The sequence below is a fragment of the Theropithecus gelada genome, chromosome 17 (assembly GCF_003255815.1).
Source record: "Theropithecus gelada isolate Dixy chromosome 17, Tgel_1.0, whole genome shotgun sequence".
Classification (NCBI taxonomy): Eukaryota; Metazoa; Chordata; class Mammalia; order Primates; family Cercopithecidae; genus Theropithecus; species Theropithecus gelada.
In genome coordinates, this window is record NC_037685.1 from 5947265 (window position 1) to 5967575 (window position 20311).

Genomic DNA, 20311 nt, shown 5'->3' on the forward strand with positions numbered 1-20311 from the left:
TGTGTGTTCCCCATTCTGTAATGGGCTTCCTAGGCATTAAAGGCTCTTGACATACTTAAGCACTATGAGGGCGTGTTGGAGATTACCTCTTGTTTTTGAGTACAGTAGATTTTTTTTTCTTTTTTAAATAACATTTGTTTTTAGATATTTAAATTAAAATTTTAAAAAATCACGAATCAAGCCTACTAAGCCATATATTTAATAAATAATGGCATTATTTAACCAACTCATTTGATATCACAATTTTCCAACATGAAATTGTAAGCTCTTTTTAATTCAAACTTTTCTTTGAGTTAATAGTCACAGTTCAACAGCAGTATCTAAAAGCCCACTGTAAAATCCATTAATCCCTTATATGTAAAATATAAAATACTTTCCTTGCAGATAGTACACTGTTTTTTAAAATAGCAAAGCAACTTTTATTATAGTAATGTTTTGTATGATTAGAATGTATATAATTTAAGAACAGAAGGGACTTCTAAGTATCCAAAAGTCAAAATAAAAATATTGCCTCACAGAATAATGTCAGTGAATTAAAGGATGATTCTTTTATCTTACCACAGTAAACGATCATTTTGCCATTCACAAAATCTACAATTAAAGCTAGTACATTGTTCCAATTGTCACCTATTTTATGCACTGCACTGTTTTTAAATAAATGAACCATCATTCTGATACATTTACAATAAACATAGCAGCACAGCCACTTTCCAGTTCATTTCATAAGCACTACAGTTATATCATATTCTTATTCTAATCATACTGTAGTCATTTCAAAGTCATGTTGTAGTCGCAACACATAGCTTAGCAATAATTATTTAACATCATTATTAAACAGAATTGTTTCTCTTTGCTAAGGGATAGCTTCACGTGCTGGCAGAACCCATTATTACCTCGTGCTCATAAATGAAATCAGTATGAACACAAGATGAAGGTTAGAGAAGAGAAAAAAAAATCATCACATGATTCCATTTATGACTATGAGACTTCAATTAAAGAAAACCACAGGTCAAAGCCCCAGAATGAAATATGTCTAGATTCTTTTCAAAGGAGATGGAGTTTAAGAGACAAATAGAGCTATGGACTAAGGGCATTATATCCTATATTTGGCATTATCTAAATGATTGAGATTCCTTAATGGTCTCAGTTTTACCTCTTAAATCTAGAATAGTTGAGACTAGTTTGTCCTATAATAAATAATCCGACTTCTAAACTCTAAAATTAGAACTATTATTAGAGATCTTATTAATATTCCTAGAGGAAAAGTAAATATAAAGGGTCATATTCCTAACCCTGTGTTATCACAACTTAAGGTTTCTTCCCAAAACACTGTATAAATCATTTTCCTAATGAGAGCTGTTCATAATCCACCTCTCCAATATTAATTTTTAAGTTAGATCTGTGTAATTATGAATTAGGGAAATATTCTTAATTTCAGTTTCTGTAAGGGAACACCTATTTGTTTTTATGCTGTATTTTATCATTGTTTTTCCTTAGCGAATTTAATAAAATGTTAGATTTCCAATATCAATCTTCCAGTATATATATTAGACTTCTAATTAGATCTCTTTAATTAACCCTTATTCATCTTTGTCAAAGCATATTTTCTACTGCAAGGAATTATGATGTTCTCACCTGTGTTATACCTGATTGTAGCATCAGGAATCAGGATACTAATGGGAATTATGGCATTTGAGCTATAGTAAAATTGCTTTAGTGTTTTCTGCTTGTTATATAGGTCATGGGATACTTGTGAAGCTAAGTCACCTTCGGCCAGCTAACTGAAGACTAAAATGCTTTTGCAGATTTAAACACAAACAGATGTGGAGTTAATAAAATTATTTTGTGTTCCACAAGTTTAATATTGTTCTATTTATATATTTAAACAATGATTTCCATGCAATGGCATTTAATAACCTAAATTATTAAGCAATTCAGTTTGTTAATTGGATTTTCATCTAGAATTTTCTAGTTACCACTCAGCATTTTAAAATTACATTTCACATGGAGATTGTAAAGGCTGTTTCTGTAAGTTACATTTAGAGAAAAGACCGACTGTAATATTCAGAATGATCAAATGACCTCCACAAGAACTTCAAGACTAATATTTTTAACTCTAATATACTAGTTCTATATTCCAATCATAGTTAAAAATAATATAAAAAATATTTTTGTGGCCTGTATTTCTAAGACTCCTTTAATCCAGGTGTCTTATTGTGTCTAACAGACACTAATCAATCATTCACAGGGGCTCTTATGTCACAGCAGGCATTATTGTCCCCATTTCACAAAAAAGACTAGACTATTGTACTGTACTTCTGGGGAAAATTGTGCTAAAAATACTCAGGGTTATTTATATTATCACTGTTTAGAAAATGACAATGTAGAATTTTAACACCGCAAAAAGAAAATTAACACCTTTTAAGGCTATGCAAACTGGCAAAGTATAGTAAGCTCCTTGAATAATTCTGTTGCTTCACTATTTATTATTAGCTCTTTCATTTTGAATACCTTTTTAAAAATCTTTTTACCTTTTCATTTTTAGAAAAACCTAGTCCAAGATAATCAAATCACAAAGGAAAGCAGGTGACAACCTTCATTCTTTTTGAAAGACTGAACTAAATTTATCCCAATTTGCTATATTTTTATGACTGACAAGGATTATAAATGTCAGGCTTGTAGCTCTAATAGTTATCACAATGTAAACTGACATTTTCCAGTGCCACTATTTTATCATGATTACTATTTAAATAAAGAAAATATTGAACTCTCAAGTTTTGTAATTACTTCTTTAAAATTTCAGATTATTTATAGGTGTAGCTTTCATAATAGATTTTTTCCGCATCACATGTAGGGCTCAAGCAATCATGTAGAAAACATAAAAAAATGTTTTAAGATAGTAAACAGAATAAATGTACAATAATTTGATTACTTTAAAGTCTTGTAATTTCCAGTGAAATATAATGTGAAAATGTTTTTATTTCTTGGGTCTTTATGACATGTATTTCTCTAATCTGTAAGGTAAGAACTATTAGATTGAAATATCGACTATTAGCTATTCAAATTACATTTATAAAATGATAAATGTCTAAAGACGTAAGAAAAGCTTACGTATTTTTTGGAAGCATCTCTGCTTGAACTTAAAAATAGAGACAAGAAAATGTTGAGATAAGAACACAGTTCAAGCACAATAGCATTTGCCCAAAAATAATTCAGGAAAGTTTTTTAAAAAGGTATGAGAAATTTTAAGAATTAATAAACATATTGCAATGTATTAAAAATTCTCTTTCATTACATTCTTATTCAAAATACTACGTTCCCTAAAACAGAACTTTGTGTTACCTGAAATAACATTCTTTTGGGAACTTTTCATTACGTATTTCTTCAGTCCTCCCTTCTTCATTCTTACAATGTTTTTTGTCTTTTGTTTTTAAATAAACTCACATGATATTCTTCTAGAAGCCCAATTTGTTACATAATGTGCACATAAATAGACTTACTAATATAGGGGAGGATGCATAAGCCTCATTTTTCTCTTATAGTCTCCTCTTAGGAACCAAATTCCCCCCACAGTCTCCCTCTAATTGAATTGGGATGAGTCAGGGAGACAATGTATATTGTTGACTTCTGCAGTCCTGGCTTAACTCCGTATCACTGATAACACCAAAGTAATGGAAATGGGGATTGCTAAGCCCTTTAAAAGATACTGTTCTGCTTTTTATGGGAATTAAGTTAATGTTACTCTGCTTACAAAAATTACATGTCTTTGTATGTATATATGTGTACACATATGTTCTTTAGAATAATTTTTTTCTTAAATGAAAATCCTATTCTCTAGTGCCATGTAATACAAGCCTTTAAATAGTCCTACAATGTACCATGTCTTTTCATTCCCATGCTTACGAATTTACTGTTCTCTAGCCACAGATTGGTAAAACATTCAGAAAGAATTAAGAGAACGTCAAAGAAACTTCTTGACTTCAGGGAATGGGGTTGGTAAGTAAGCCAGAATATATCATAAAAAAGATTAATTTTTAAAAATAGTATGTCATAAGAAACATTATATGTGGAGCTTATAAGAAACTCTAATTTAAAACGTTATCCTTGGAAAAATATCACTTGTAAAATACAAGACAAACAATAAGTACCTGTAATAATAACATTGAAAAGATTATGAATGTTTCCTGATGTCACAAAAATATTCACATAATGTTTTGATTTTAAAGAACAAATGAGTACCGTGTTTTACATCTATGGGCTAGTTGCAAATTACTTATGTAATTTCTACACATTACAACTATACCAATGTAGGTGTCCTTAATGGCTATGCTGAAAGAGAGTAATTACATTATTTTTGAATAATATTTGTCCCTCACCAGGAGATGAGGCCAACTTTTTGGTATATTATAACAGATAAGTGGATTCTAAAGACCAGGTGAAACTTCAGGTAAATGCCACAATTAGTTGAAAAAGGTAGAAGTGAGAATTACATAAAATAATTGCAGAGTATGTAAGGGAGAAATCCATTGTTAAAAAATATATTAATCACCTCATTCAAAAACCTATTTTCAAAGACATACTATATTTAAAAAATAAAGACTAAAGATATGTGCTATGTTGAAAAAAAATTGTACTACCCTGAAAATATTTTCTACTTTGTGTATACCCATCACAATATCTCTTTTATGTTTTAAATTTTAAATATTTTGCTTGTTGCATTAATCTTAATAGTTTGAATACTCACTAGCAAGTAAGTTCTTGATTACATAAATGTACTACCAAATCATTTTTAATCTTTATATTGGTTCAGATGGTTTATTGGGTTTATTATTATAAGAATAACATTGTGCTAAAGTTGACTTCTTCTTGATTTAAATAACATTCCAGGATATTTACTAAACCTGAGTCTATGTTTCTCAAACTTTAATGTGAGTAAAATAGCCCAGAGATCTTGTTAAATTAAAATGTAAATTCTGATATATTAGCTTTTCAATGGGAGCTAAGGTCCTATATTTCTATAAAGTTCCCGGGGGATACTGATGCTATTGATCTCTGGACCACAGATAAGGTAGCAAGGACCTAAAAGGCGTGTTAAATACAAAGTATCATGGCTAAAGGGTGAGAGTGGAAAGCAAAAGCAGAAGGTTACAGAAAGAATCACCCCTACCATTTTATCATACAAAGATTAGTTTTGTTACCAAGCATTCTTTTGATGCTAGTACTGCTCAGAGGGGCAAGAAATGTATATATCATTCACATATTAATTTAATTTAGATTGTCTCTTTCTCTCAGAGATTAGATATCTAGAGCTAAATTTTAGTTTTACTTTGAACTAGGAGTGAGGAAGAGGTCTGTTTGGACCTTAGTACTCTTCAGAGGAAGGCAAATTACATAGAACAGATCAATAGGCCCAGGGCACTTGCTGAGCAATGCGGGGTACCAGGTCAGATGGGGGTGGAAGGTGTCAACAGGCGGTAATAGAATACATGGTGGACACATTTGGGTCATCTCCAAAGCCCATTAGATTTCTTCCTTCTTTGGAAATGTCTTCCCCTATATTCCATCCACATGACTATAATCAAAGCATCTATCTTCACATTATGTGGACTCATGCCACAATGCCTGGAATTGATGGATCCACCTTACTGTGACAACACTTGATTGAATTTGCAAAGACCCTCAATTCAACATGGACCAATGATCCCATTCTCCAAAGAACCCAGACCTGTAAGATGGATACTCTAAGATCAATCTAATTATTCTGTGAACAGTAAGTGGTGTATACTCAGGAGTGATTAGAAGCAATAGTTTTTCTTGATATAGGCCAGAATACCAAAGGAAGCTTGAGAGTGAAAGAATAAGAAAAACAAAGATGATGCACAGAAAGAATCAGAGATAGGGAACTCCTAATGGTGGGTAAATACCTGGTTCAAGTTCATTATTTTTGTGCAGTCACATCCCTGCCACTAATTTTTAAGAGCTACTCGATTGGCATTTTATATTTGTAAAGAATAAGAAAAGTTGATAAAAATAAAAGGTTTACAATTTAGTGGCTTATCACCTGGGGGTGATTTGGCTCCTTCAGGGGCATTTGGCAATGTCTGGAGACATTCTCATTGCCCCAACTGCAACATGGAAGGGAATCTTCATGGGAGAAGGAGAGATGGGTTGGTACTTGCATCTAGTGACTGAAGACTAGAGATGATGCTAAACATCCTATAATGCACAGAACTTCAGCCTCCTGCAATACACAAATGTACATATACAACAAAGAATTATCTGACCCAAGCTGGCAGTAGTGCTGAATTTGAAGAACCCTGCTTAAGAGAATAGAATTTTTTTTTGTGTGTATGTGTGTGTAGATAGATAGATAGATAGATAGATAGATAGATAGATATTAGATATCTAGAGCTAAATTTTGGCTTTACTTTGAACTAGGAGTGAGGAAGAGGTCTGTTTGGAGCCTGGTACTCTTCCGAGGAAGGCAAATTACACAGAACAGACCAATAGGCCTTAAGACACTTGCTGAGCAATGTGGGGTACCAGGTCAGATGGGGGTGGAAGGTGTCAACAGGAGGTAATTGAACACGTGGTGGACACATTTGAGTCATCTCCAAAGCTCATGAAAGTTCTTCCTTCTTTGGAATATATACAGATAGATAGATAGATAGACCATATATATATATACACACACACATATATGTACACTATATATATACAGATATATCATATATATACACTATATAATAGATATACCATATATATACAATATATATACAAATATATATATTACTCATTTAAGTAAATTTATATCGAGGTTCCCAAATTGCCAAATCAAAAAATAAAATATCTCTGGAGTTTATTTGTAACGACCTAGAGGAATATGTCTGTACAAAATATGTTACAATTTATTTTTCCAAAGTACAAGTTAAAAATTGAAGAAATAAATCTCTTTTCTAGCCTTTAGTGACAAATATTCTATCTTTATGGAAGGCACAGGGAAACTGCAAATCAACAATTGGTCCTGAACTTGACCATTTCTGTCCAGTCTTATTTTCAGAAAAGATAAGATTCCTTAATGTGTATATTAGCACTTTTATATTTTATGGTAACATGCAATATATTCAGTATAAAACTCAAATATATATTATACCTTTATCATTTCTACAATGAGAGTAGTTAAAAATAACTTAACCCACCCACAAATTTTCCGACAAAATATGGTTGCTCTAGATTCTGTTATACACCTGGGACTCAGTTGGAATATTCATCAGCTGAGAAAATTAAAACTACGATTACTTCAAATAGAAGATGAAGCTCTCCCTTGGTTCTAATAAAGCATCTATAATGTCCTTCAAATCTGTGGTTATAAACAAGCTAGAAAAAAAATGTAATTTATGTAGTTAGTTGCTAAGATGTGTTTTATTCCGGTTACCACAGTCTCAGTAACTTACTTTAATTCCTCCAAAGAATACAGAGCACATGCATATTGTATTTTAAAGATTTTGGGTCAACTTAATTGCTCCTGAAAACTAGCAAATTAAATTGCAATAACAACCTGAAAATGAGCAAAAACTTGTTGAATTAGGTTAAATATGCATTCAGAGCAAAACAAGAATCCTAAAGAAATATTGAATACAAGAAAAATTAGTTTGTAACGATACAGTATTTAGCTCTATAGAGTGGCGTTTTAAGAGTTAAAAATAGTGCTAACATAATTCTAACTATGGTAAACACTGCCATCTAGAGGACTTTTATTGTAATGCAGAGCAAAACGAAAATGCCTGAAAGTGGGAAATGTACAGGCCTGTACTGTAGTTTTTTTTTTTTTTAATAGATTTCTCAAATCTGACAAAAATTATTTATTTCAAGAAATTAGCTTAACTGCAACAGTAATTCATTAAGGAATTATTTACTATGATTTACAGTATCAATACTAATACATTGTCAAAAAATTTATTTGAAATATTTTTATTAATCATAAGTTGTTACACTTGTAGGTAATTTTGATATTATAAAAAAACTAATTATAAGATATATAGTCATATTCTTGTGAAAGATAAATAAGAGTCAATAGCTAGAAAAACTAGAAATACAATCATGTTAATATATATATAATGAATATTTCTTTCAGAAAAGCAACTAAATTACCTGTACTATTCTTATTATTTCTTCCTATCTTTCCTCTTTTGATGTGAATACTTTTCAGTCCTGTTACATTAACTTCCATAATGTGCTGATTTCCAAGGTAGTGACTGGGCCTCTGTGGGTTTACTCAGGACCTACAAAGGTGTTAAAAGAGAGAGGTACCTTGCTATGTTTGTCTCCTGTTTAAATAGAAATACTAGCACATAGACAGTTTCCATTGTCAAAAATCAGTGAATAGGAAAAAACATATTTTTTTCTACGACAAATTTTCCAGGGACCAGTAGTATCTATTTTTAAGTTAAGTGAATATTAGACACATTTATAGTAAAAAATTAACGAAATGTTGCCTAATCAAATTTATTTTTACATGCTCCCTAGATTTCAGATAGTTAGTGAAATTTGTGAAACAGTCTACTTCTTATGAATTGTAACAAATGTTATATGTATTTGCAGTTTTTTTAGATGACTAGGATTTTATTTTAGTTTTAGTATCTTTTTATGGTAACCCTGAATGCACTTAAAGAGCTGGCGATTACAAATTTAATTCTGTGCCTAGAAAGAAAAGTAGTGTGTAAATTTCAAATCAATTCAGATAAGACAGATATGTAGCATTAAAATGTAATTCTGTCAATTTGCTATAAAGCTGTGGAGATGCCTATTTAAGGGTGAAATCTATGACAAGTTAAAGTAATTTTTCTTCTCATAATTTGATGTTTTAATTACAATGAATATCCATAAGAATCTGACACCATTTTATTTGATTATAATTTTACATTTATGTGAGTAAGAATTACAGAGTTGATGATAGTGATGGAATTTTGACTAGTATAATCATCATCGTATTGAATCTGGTGTTTCAATTGTAAATGATTACTGAGGAGGAAGGAATGAATTAAATCAATATCAATGAACATACCTATAATAACTTCTGTTTTATTAGAGACCTATAGTTTTGTATTTTTATCGTACATATATAACATACATGTATAATCACTGTGGAAAATATATAGGAAGAAAATAGAATATAAGAGGAGTCGAAAATGTAAAATGTTTAGACATCTCTGAAAACTTCTTAAATTTGATCCTTACTAGCTTTTTTACTAAGAAAACTTTCACGTGTAGAGAAATAGTAAAATCTCTCTAGATTCAACAATTTTAAATAGTTTGTCCAATTTCTTTGATTCCTCTTTCACATATTTGCTCCAACATTTGAAAGTAAAGTATAGATCACATTACCACAAAATCATTCAAAATACATCTCCGAAGAATAAGGATCATTGCCTACATGCCATGCTATTATTAGCCCATTTAAGGAAGTAATAATAATTCCATAAACATCATCTTATATCTACAGTATTTTAAATTTTTAAAAATTTATTTCCAAGAAGTTGATAGGCATTTGTGGGGTTTTTCTTCTTCTAAATCCAATCTAGTCTGATCACATTGCCTTTGTTTTCTCCTTAGTTTCTTAGTTTAAAACTGTTCCCTCCATTTTCTTCCCCATGACTTTGAATTTCTGATAAGTTTAGAAAAGTTGTGGGGTAGACTCTTTCACAATCTGGATTTGCATAATTGCTTCTTCTTAGGATATTAACTTGATTCTCTGTGACCTGTATCTTTGTCAACTGGAAATTAGATCTTAAGCAGTGCTAGCCAATAAAAATACCATTTGCGGCTGGGGGCCGTGGCTCACGCCTGTATTCTCAGCACTTTGGGAAGCTGAGGTAGGAGGATCACTTGAGGTCAGGAGTTTGAGACCAGCCTGGCCAACCTGGTATAACCTTGTCTCTACTAAAAATACAAAAAATTAGCCGGGCGTGGTGGCGGGCGCCTGTAATCCCCGCTACCCAGGAGGCTGAGGCAGGCGAGTCGCTGGGAGGCAGGGGTCACAGTGAGTTGAGATGGTCCCATTGCACTCCAGCCTGGGTGACAAGAGCGAAAATGCTCAAAGAAGAAAAAAAAATTACTTGCATCACTTATATAATTTTAAATATTTTAATAGCCACTTTCAAAAAATAAGGTGAAAAACTATTTTAATAATATATTTAATCCAATCCAACATATCCAAAATACATCATTTAATAATATATAACTAATATAAAAATTTGATATGTTTAACCTTCTTTTTTAAAAGTACTATATTTACAAAATGTGATGTGTATTTTACCCTCATAGCACATTTTAATTTGCACTAGTCACAAATCATATGACTACCATGTTGCCTATCACAAGACAAGGTCTTAATTAGATTACAACGGAATATTCTGGGTGATATTAGTTCATAGGTGAGGTTGTATTCTTCATATTCAGTTACAGCAAGGGACTCGTAATGCCAGATTGTTTCACTGTTCATGATATGATGTATGGTCATTTTATTAAGGAAATAACTGCAATTCCTTGTATTGTAGAGGACCTTTCCACCTTTCAATGAATAAATGATTTGTGGGGTGCTGCATTGATTCCAAATATTCTGTCACTGCACAAACGGGCACCAATTAATTCTGACATCCATTGATGACCTTCATATGAGCCCTGAATTAATTATGTGTATTAATATTAATTAATATTATGTGTGCCAAAATAAAGATTTTCTAATCCTATTTTTTCTTCTCTAGTTTTATTTTTTGAGACAGGATCTTGCTGTGTCCCCAAGGCTGGCATGTAGTGGTGCGATCATAGCTCACTGAACTCCTCGGCTCAAGCGATTCTCCCACCTCAGCCTCCAGCGTATCTGGGACTACAGGCATGCACCATCATTCCTGGCTAATGTTTTTTTAGCTTTTTTTTTTTTTTTTTTTTTTTAGGGAAGGCATCTCCCTATGTTGCCCAGGCTGGTGTTGAACTCCTGGCCTCGAGCGATCTTCCCACCTCGCCTCCCAGAGTGCTGGGATTACAGGTATGGGCCATAGCACTGGCTTCCTTATTTTACTAGATATCACTCTTTGGTAGAGAAAATCTTTCCTCTTTCTCTTTTTCTCTTACCCTTGCTTTTTAGAAAATTCCCAAACAACCAGATTTTTAAATTCCAGATACTCCTTTCTATTTTCTGAGAGTTTCTTTTCCATATTATCCTTTTTCTTGAATGCAAATTTTTCTCAAATTATTCTGAGTGTACTAGGTAGTTCTTGGTTTGGTTTAATTTTGAACTCACTTTATGAACATGGTCCAGGCTCAGGATAGAGGGAGCCAGGATCCAGAACTCATGCCTAGGAGGAGAGCCAATCCCTGGTCAGGAATACCCATTAAGGAAGGGACTTCTGTATTGTCAGACTGAAATTTCAGGTTGCTCTCATACATATCAGCTAGCATAACCTAAAGTCACATATAGTCTTCCTTACTCTCCAAGTTGTGAGTCTTGGATTATTCTAGGTTTACTCCCAAACTTCCTACACTCTGAGCTATAGTTTTCTTTGCTTTGTCTGAATATATGCTTCCTTTGTTTTTTGATACTCTAAATTAATTGAAGCTTCGGATCTGCTTATTGACTTTTGCACTCTTAACTCTTGTGGCTTTTGTTTTACTGTCATTCCTTTACTGTCATTGCGAGAGGGTTTTTTTTGAAAGAGTTACAACAAACATGAAATCATTCTTCTACCTGAGAAAATAAGTTTTATATGTGCACAGAGACATGCACAGCCACATATATAATCTGAATAAATATATCCCAGAAACGGATGGGTGTGGTGGCTCATGCATGTAATCCCAGCACTTTGGGGGGCCGAGGTGGGTGGATCACCTGAGCTCAGGAGTTTGAGACCAGCCTGGCCAACATGGTGAAACTCTGTCTCTATTAAAAATACAAAAAAAAAAAAAAAAATAGCTGGTTGTGGTGCAGTGCACCTGTAACTCCAGCTACTTGGGAGGCTGAGACATGAGAACCGCTTGAACCCAGGAGGCAGAAGTTGCAGTGAGCCAAGACTACCCCATTACACTCCAGCCTGGGTAACAAGAATGAAATTCCGTTTCAAAAAAAAAAAAAAAATCCAGAAATGAGTTGCTTCAATTACACTAAAATGAATACAGCATCACCTGTGCTGGTTGCCCTTGGAACAGCCTCCAGTCATCTGATTATTTCTCCCTTAAGATGATAAATTCAACATACAATTTTCTTTGGTTTTTTTTGCATGTAGAATGTGTGGACCAGAGAAAACACTTTAAAATCTCACCTCTCATTGCTCTGTCAGCTCTTTGCTCTCTCTCCCGAGCATCCCATTTCCCTCAGATGAAAAGTAATATTCAGCTTGTTGTTAATGGCAGGAAAATATTCCTCAGTCATAGTATAGGAGATTAGAGACAGCTTTCCTTGCTTTGCTGTCCAGCAGGAATTAATTCTTAAAAGAAAGACCACCACCTTGTAATTGAGCTAGTGAATTCACTTCAAGGTAAGTTTTTATGTTTGCAAAGCCATTTAAGGAAGAGCCTCAAGAAAAGGAATCTCTGTGGCTCCATTTCAGTTGCTAGGGCTTTTGCTCTGTGCTGAAAAGTCTATGATCATTGCTCTTATATGCAAAGACAAACTTGAAGAAAAGAGAGCAACAGAAACAAATTAAACAAACAGATGCTCCCCACCCCAGGGTCAAAAGTGTCAGGGAGGGTGTTAGGTTTCTGCTGAAGGGGTGATGTTCCTTCTAAGTTCAGCCCTGCCATGTTAGAGGCAGCCCACTCAGTCCTAAATAAGTATTTCCTTTAGTAAATTGGGAGTACAGCTCACTGGGAGCTGAGTCTGCAACCAATCTGAGAGTCATCTTCAATGACAGGGTGAGGTCTTAGCATGACCTCCCATGGAGCCCCAGCCTCCTCTGATGTTTCTGCCTCTACTAACCCAATCCTATGTGTGTGCTGGTTTTTCTTTCAGTTCCCCACATGTTCTGAAACCTGTGAGGAATTCCAGCCAGCTTGGCAGACACCCTGAACCACCCTCGCCTGATGTTGGGGTCTCTTCTCGTTCCTACTCCACCTTTTTGGAGTCAGTCTTAATACACACAGAAACAGAGGAGTCAAATACTGTCTCTGGCCTGATTTTGAGAAACAATGCCATCCAAGAAATAAACAAATAATTATTTTACTTGACTGATAATGTCTCCTGCATGTTTTGATTTGGACTTGAATTCATCAGTTTGCCTTGGATATTAACATGTGTACTGCTTACCCTCTTCATACCTATTTATACTTCTGTACTTCCTGGAGAATGATTTCTTTTCTTTTCTTTTTTTTTTTTCAGATAATGTCTCACTCTGTGACCCAGGCTGGAGTGTGGTGGCGCTATCTTGGCTCACTGCAACTTCCATCTCTGGGTTCAAGCCATTCTCCTGCCTCAACTTCCCCAGTAGCTAGGACTACAGGCGCGCACCACCACACTTGGCTAATATTTGTATTTTTAGTAGAGACAGAGTTTTGCCATGTTGACCAGGCTGGTCTCAAACTCCTGACCTCAGGTGATCCACCTGCCTTGGCCTCCCAAGGTGCTGGGATTACATGGGTGAGCCACCATGCCCGGCCAGAATCATTACTACAGTCAGACTGAACTTCAGGTGTGTGTGCTGTCTGCTGTCCGAGATGCCTGCCAGACATACCTTCAATTTCCTTCCATCTTTTTCCTTCTTTCCTCTTTCCTCTCTTCTTCATGAATATTTAAAAAAAAAAAAAATTGATTGGGATTTCCAATGCGCTGTATGTCTATGCACCCCACTGCTCCAGATTCATATAATGAAATCCTAACCCCAAGATGGTGGTGTTAGGAGGTAGGGCTTTGGAGAGGTGATTGGATCATGAAGGCAGAGCCTTCGTGAATGGAATTACTTATTATAAAAGAGACATCAGAGAGCTCCCTTGTCTTTTATGCCATGTGATGTTACAGCAAAAAGACTGCCATCCTTGGGGAAACAGGCCCCCCCATCCATTAAATGTGCCAGTGCCTTGATTTTGAACTTCCCAGCCCTCAAAACTGTGAGAAATAAATGGCTGTTGTTGATTAGCCACTCAATCTGTGGGAGTTTGTTATAGCAGCCCAAACGAACTAAGAGTTGCCGTGGTTTTCCAGTTCATTTTAGGGCATTATCATTTGGCATTTAAATTTACTGCACAGATATTTCTCGGATTCCTTGCCTTTTAATTCAAGGGGTTCTTTCCCTTTAATTTTATCACTTAAGAAAGATAAATTTTTATACTTTAGACAAACAAGCAAAGCTAAAAGTCCATAGTGCATTGTAGACAAGCTCACTCGCAATTTGAAGAGTTGTCACCAGCCTGCTCTGATGCCTAGCGCTGATGTTTTTCTTAGGTTTCAGGATTAGGTCCCAATTCAAGACACATGTGACATTGCCATACAGTAGCCAGCAGCTGTATAAGCCACACTCTTGCAACACAAAATTAGAAACTTAATACAACTCTGTTGAGTATAGTAAAATGAATGCATACATTGATCAAGTTTCCAGCATTCTATTAACCTTTTATGAGGTAAAAATCACCCAGCATAAGCATGGTTTTTCTCTAAAAGTCCTTTTAAAGTTATGGAAAAAGAACCCAGGAAATTATGTATACTTGAAAAAAATGTAATTTAAAAATATGCTTATTACTAAGACTTTGTCGTTTAAGACATGTACAGAGGAATTGCCGAGTATCATTTCATTCTTAAAAATATTCGCATTGGATAATTACATTGATTCTGCTGTTTTCCAATTTTCACTAATTTTGTTTTTAAGGTATTTTTATTTTTTATATTGTAAAATGTCAGTGTGAGTTATATTTGCTGTTTGCAACTCTAATAATTTGTATGACTCCAATAAATTCATTTGCCACTTTGTTTTTAATTTATATTATATGCCTATTTAAATTCAAACCCCTAATAACTTGCTTTCAATGGCTGAAAATTAGTGAATATTTTCTCCACATAACTCAAGCAAGTGTGTTGTGAACGTTTTAACAAATCCAGGTTACTAACATGATTACTTAATTTAGTATGATATGAAAAGAATTGTTGCCTTTTCATGTTAGTGATTAAATCTCACTTTTAATTTAATCTTTTTAATATTCTTTTTCTCCTCCAAAATGAGATATTCATATATGAAAATGTTTTTCACAGTTGCTATATCTTCTTAAATTATAAAATCTATATGAACTCCTTAGGGAAAAAGAAAAAATGTAGAGAGTGGAGTGTCTCCTCTCATTCTCTTTTCCATATAATCCACTTCACCTGCCAACAGATTGGTGTATAATAATGCTGGACTCTCCCAGGCTCTCCTCTTCTCCACCCCACACTTGAACACACATAAGTGTGCATATAGATATTCATAGGTATTTTAAATGGACAACTTTGTATGGAAATGCTTAGAATCCAATTTTACCAATATTGGTGGGGACATTGTGTAAAACTTTATTTGTAAATTGTATCTCAGAAATGTCGGGAAATTTTTTAGAAGAAATTCATTCTCATGTACTTTAATTTTTTCTAAAAATCCATGTTGTGTTGACCATCACAATACATATATCTTTGTTCCCTTTGTCTCTTAGGGGATAAACATCTAGCACAGTGATTGTTAGGCCGAAGGGAAGGCATATGATATATTGATAAACACTTCCAAATTGCCTTCCAGATAGATACCAATTTAGAGATGTACTACTAGTGTACACTCAAATCTTTGCTAACATTGAGTATGATCAACCTTTCTTAATTTTTATGTCTCATGGGCAAAATTTTTTTAACTTTTTATTTATTTGATCATTAGAGATTCATAAATAATGCATATTATTATTTATATTTCTTTTGGTAGTTGCCATTTTTTCTATATGTTTATGTTTAACTGAAATATAGAAAATAATTTATTTTAAATAGTATTATTATCTGATAATGCAACTATTTTTGTCTCTTATTTCCTTTTCATCTTTGATATATCTTTGCAATAGCTTAAATTTATATACAACCAAATAAAAATTGTGTTTTCTTCTAATCCTGAGTTTCAACTTATAGCTACAAGAGCCTTATGCATCCCAAGATCATTTTTTTAAAAAATCTACTAGTTAAGCAGGTTACAGGCTTTTAAACATATTTGTATTCATTTTCTTTCATCTTTATTGAACACGGCAATAATAAAATCCAAATTTTAAACTTGTATGTCTTAGCAAGGAATGTTCTTCATACATTTTTACCAGAAATAAACTTTCCAAATTATTAAACATTTTCAAAAAAACTGATATTGCATCCAAGTCAAATTTATATAACATGCCACATACTGAGAATCCAGAACAAATAACGTAATATTTCCATCCTCTGAAGGATAAAGTAGGTAATGAGAGAGAGAAAAAAAGCCTTCTTTAAAATGGTAATTTCTATGTTTTCTAGTTGTATTTCCCATAAAGTATTCTTCAGCACTCATCAGAGGATAAACATCTAGAGGAATGGGTTCTATTGTCAAATACATTTGGAATTTTATATATATATATATATGAGTTTTATAATTGAGTTTTATATAATATAAAATATGAGCTTTAAATACTATTCATATGGTAATATGTTTTATTAAGTACCAAAACCACAAAAAACAAAGTATGTTTCCCAAATTTATTTATTGATGGAGCATTTTTACAAAGAGGCGGCAACTAAAAATAATGTTTCAAAAAATAATACCCATACTATATTTTTAATATATAATTAGCATGTTTCATGTATGTGTATATATGCATGCATGTGTGTACATTACGTATGTGTGTGTTTGTATGTTCATGTATGTCTTTATATTAAACTGATTATCCTCTAATCTGGGAAATCATTACTTTCTACACTACTAGGCTCCAGCAATGGAAAAGTTCAACACATGCTTTAATATTCATCTCAAAGGCATTAATTTGAGAGAAACAAAAATTGAGTTCCAAAAGCTTCGATTTCAGAGCTAAGCTGTAGAAGTCCGCAGGGTCTTCCATGTGAGAACAAGTGGAAGAATCACTCAAAAGTCTACGCCAAGCCAGGCGCGGTGACTCACACCTCTAATCTCAGCACTTTGGAGGCTAAGTGGAGTGGATCACTTGAGTCCAGGAGTTTGAGGCCAGCCTGAACAACATAGCGAGACCTCATCTCTACAAAAAATGAAAAATTAATTAGCTGAGTGTGATGATGTGGACCTGTAGTTCCAGCTACTCAGGAAGCTGAGGCAGGAAGATCACTTGAACCAAGGAGGTTGAGGTTGCTGTAAGCTATGATTGCATCAAACCCTGTCTTTAAAAAAAAAAAAAAAATCGACACCAGCTTCAAATGATTAATCACCCCTTCTCCCTAGCACCAGGCAGCTGGGTGGAAGCTGAGCAGGTAATCAGTCTTTCACTATCTGAGTGAATACCATGCATAACCCCACAGCCAAGGAACTACTTTATCTGCTGCTTTGTCCGGAAATATAACTTGTTTTTTATAGTAGCTTGTCTTCGCCTAAAAGTTCGGTGGGTTTGATGACCTTTGAGTCTGAATCTTTGTTCAGCCTATCTGAACTACCCCACCTGACCAGCCTTTCCTTTTCAATGATGCAGAGCACTCATAAACAGCTCTGTGTACCTAGAGGGACAGAAGGGCTGGGAAATGCACAGGAGTCCAGCACTTGCACTGTGTATACGCATTTCTGTGCCCATGAATGGCGGTCCAGATTAACTCAGTACTTTCAGCTGAGCAAGAATTATGGATTCTTCCTTTCGATGTTTGATCCAAAGGTAGTCTTCTAATCCCCACTGTATTGTATCAAATTGTGATATATAGTGATAAGATTAGAAAGCAGATAGGGATAAAATTTGTCAATTAAAAGTACCTCAGTGTTCTTATTTAAGAATGGACATTTTACTTAATCACTTCAAATTTCAACTCTATAGCAGCTGTTTCTCTCCCACTCTAAGCTTGCATTTTTTTCCTGCAATCCTATTTTCCCTTTCTTCATTTCTTTAACTTTTCCATGGCAAGGAACCCTCAACTAAGGCATCCCTTCATCCAGAAAGCCTTCAGTCTACTCCAAGAACCATTCTCTTTTTCCCCACTAGTTTCTTTGGTCACACATATCCTATCATCGTTCTGTCTTCTTCTGTCTCACTGAATGGCCTCTATACATATTTATCAATATATAATATCCATTTTCTTTGATGCAGTAAATGAAGTTCTCAAGGATATGGAGAAGGTCGTGCATTTTCTTCTTTTCTTTTTGAATTCTCTGTGGTTCCCATCATAGTCCTGGTTACCTAACAGGCACTAAGTAATTAGGTGGTTGACAAATGATTTTGTGAATAATATAAACACTCCGAAATATTCTCACAGCAAACTTGAAGATTTAATAGAAAATGGAACCAATGATTAAGACCTGTTCAGTCATTCATATTACTTTTCTGATTTCAGCCTTTCTTAACAGTTTCACCTACTTCTAACCTCAACTCAAAATCACAATGATAACCACTGTCCTTATTCCAATTGTTTCTTCCCATGCCTGTGAAGAAAATGGTAAAGTAACAAGATCTCAGAATGACATGAGAGCTCTAAGGTCTGTAATTCTTCAAACTGGCAGGGCCAACATCACTTCGTTTCCCTATTTTTAACCTTTATTTTCCTATTTTCACCCTGAGTAGTTTCCCTATTTTTAACCTTTATTTTCCTATTTTCACCCTGAGTAATCTCCTTCTCACTGGAAATATTAAGCGACACTTTTCAGAAAGTTATTAAGCCATAGGTGAAATTGTCCTGATTCCTAGCAAAATGTATCAAGTCAATAATTGTTAATTTAATGTAATGTGTGATACAAAGGTGCTAGGACTTAGATATGCTGAATGTAGTTACTTCAATATCATGCTTTGTATTTTGAAGAAGCTGCTTTTGGTCATCATATTTCATTCTCCATGATGCAAATCAACTTTTAAAACAAACCTAATTGTAGGTTTTTATTTTCTTTTTGCTGTGCCCTTTCTAAAACTATAAGGATTCATAAGGTCAGGGACAAACACAAGTTTAGAACAAATTGTTGGGCATGTATAAAAGCACCTGCTATTTGGGAGACTGGTACAGGAAGATCGCTTGAGGCCAGGTGTTCAGGTTCAGCCGGGGAATCATTACAAGATCCTGTCTCTAAAACAAAAACAGAACCATACACATATACAGAAAAAAAAAAAAGAAAGAAAATAATAATAAGACAAGCCTGTGGTCAAGTTCCAATAGCATCTTCTCAAAGAAACCTTTCTTTACATGACTTCTTGCTCTCTCCATCCTTGGGAAAAACAATTCACCATTGAACACAATAGCGACTACTTACTGAATGCCTGGTACATGCGAAATACTCTACTAAGTACTTTACAAATGTCATCTCTCAGGTACTCCTCTTCCCAGTTCTAGGAACTTACATCTTCATTTTACATATGAGCAATCATATTTAGAGAGGTTAAATGATATGACAGATTCATGCAGTTTGTTTGTGACACAGCAGGAATTTAATGTTCTCTTCAAAGCTTAGTCTATTTCTCTAAAACAGACTGCCTTGCCAATCTGTAGATATCAACTCAATATATTGTACTTAGTTTACTTGTTAAATTAGCTCTAAGTTTTTAGTTTTAATTTTTTTTAATGTAGTTATTCCATTTAGAAAATGTTTAAAATCATGTAGACTGTGCTTAAGATATATATATATTTATTACTTTATAAGGCTTGTCAGCAGCTGTACAAACCAAAATACTACATAAAAAGAACACAGTTCTGAATACTGACAATTAAATAGTTTTTTGTTTACTAGTTTTGATTTTTACATGTACTTTAATGACTTCTTTGTTCTTTCTCTATATATATTCATTGTCTCTTATTCAAATATGGTATCCTGTGATGATATAGCATAAGTAGATTAAAAGTATGTTGAAGTGTTTACTATAGTTTGTTTAATGATAATTCAGCAAATATTTAATCTTTGGATAGTGATATTCTTGCCTCACTTCTGTGACTCTCATTCCAACAAATTATTTTAATTTCACCGGTATTATCTTTCATGCTGGTCAACTTAATTTTATGGGTCCTTTCTTTAACTTTAAATGTAAATGTAATATTCCTAGAAGTTGAGAGAAAACCTCTGTGTAAGAATCTTTTACAAGCATTTACATTCTTAACTAAGCATATATATCAGTTGATAATATAAGTTAGCATATTTAACTTGGAAATTTCAAATAT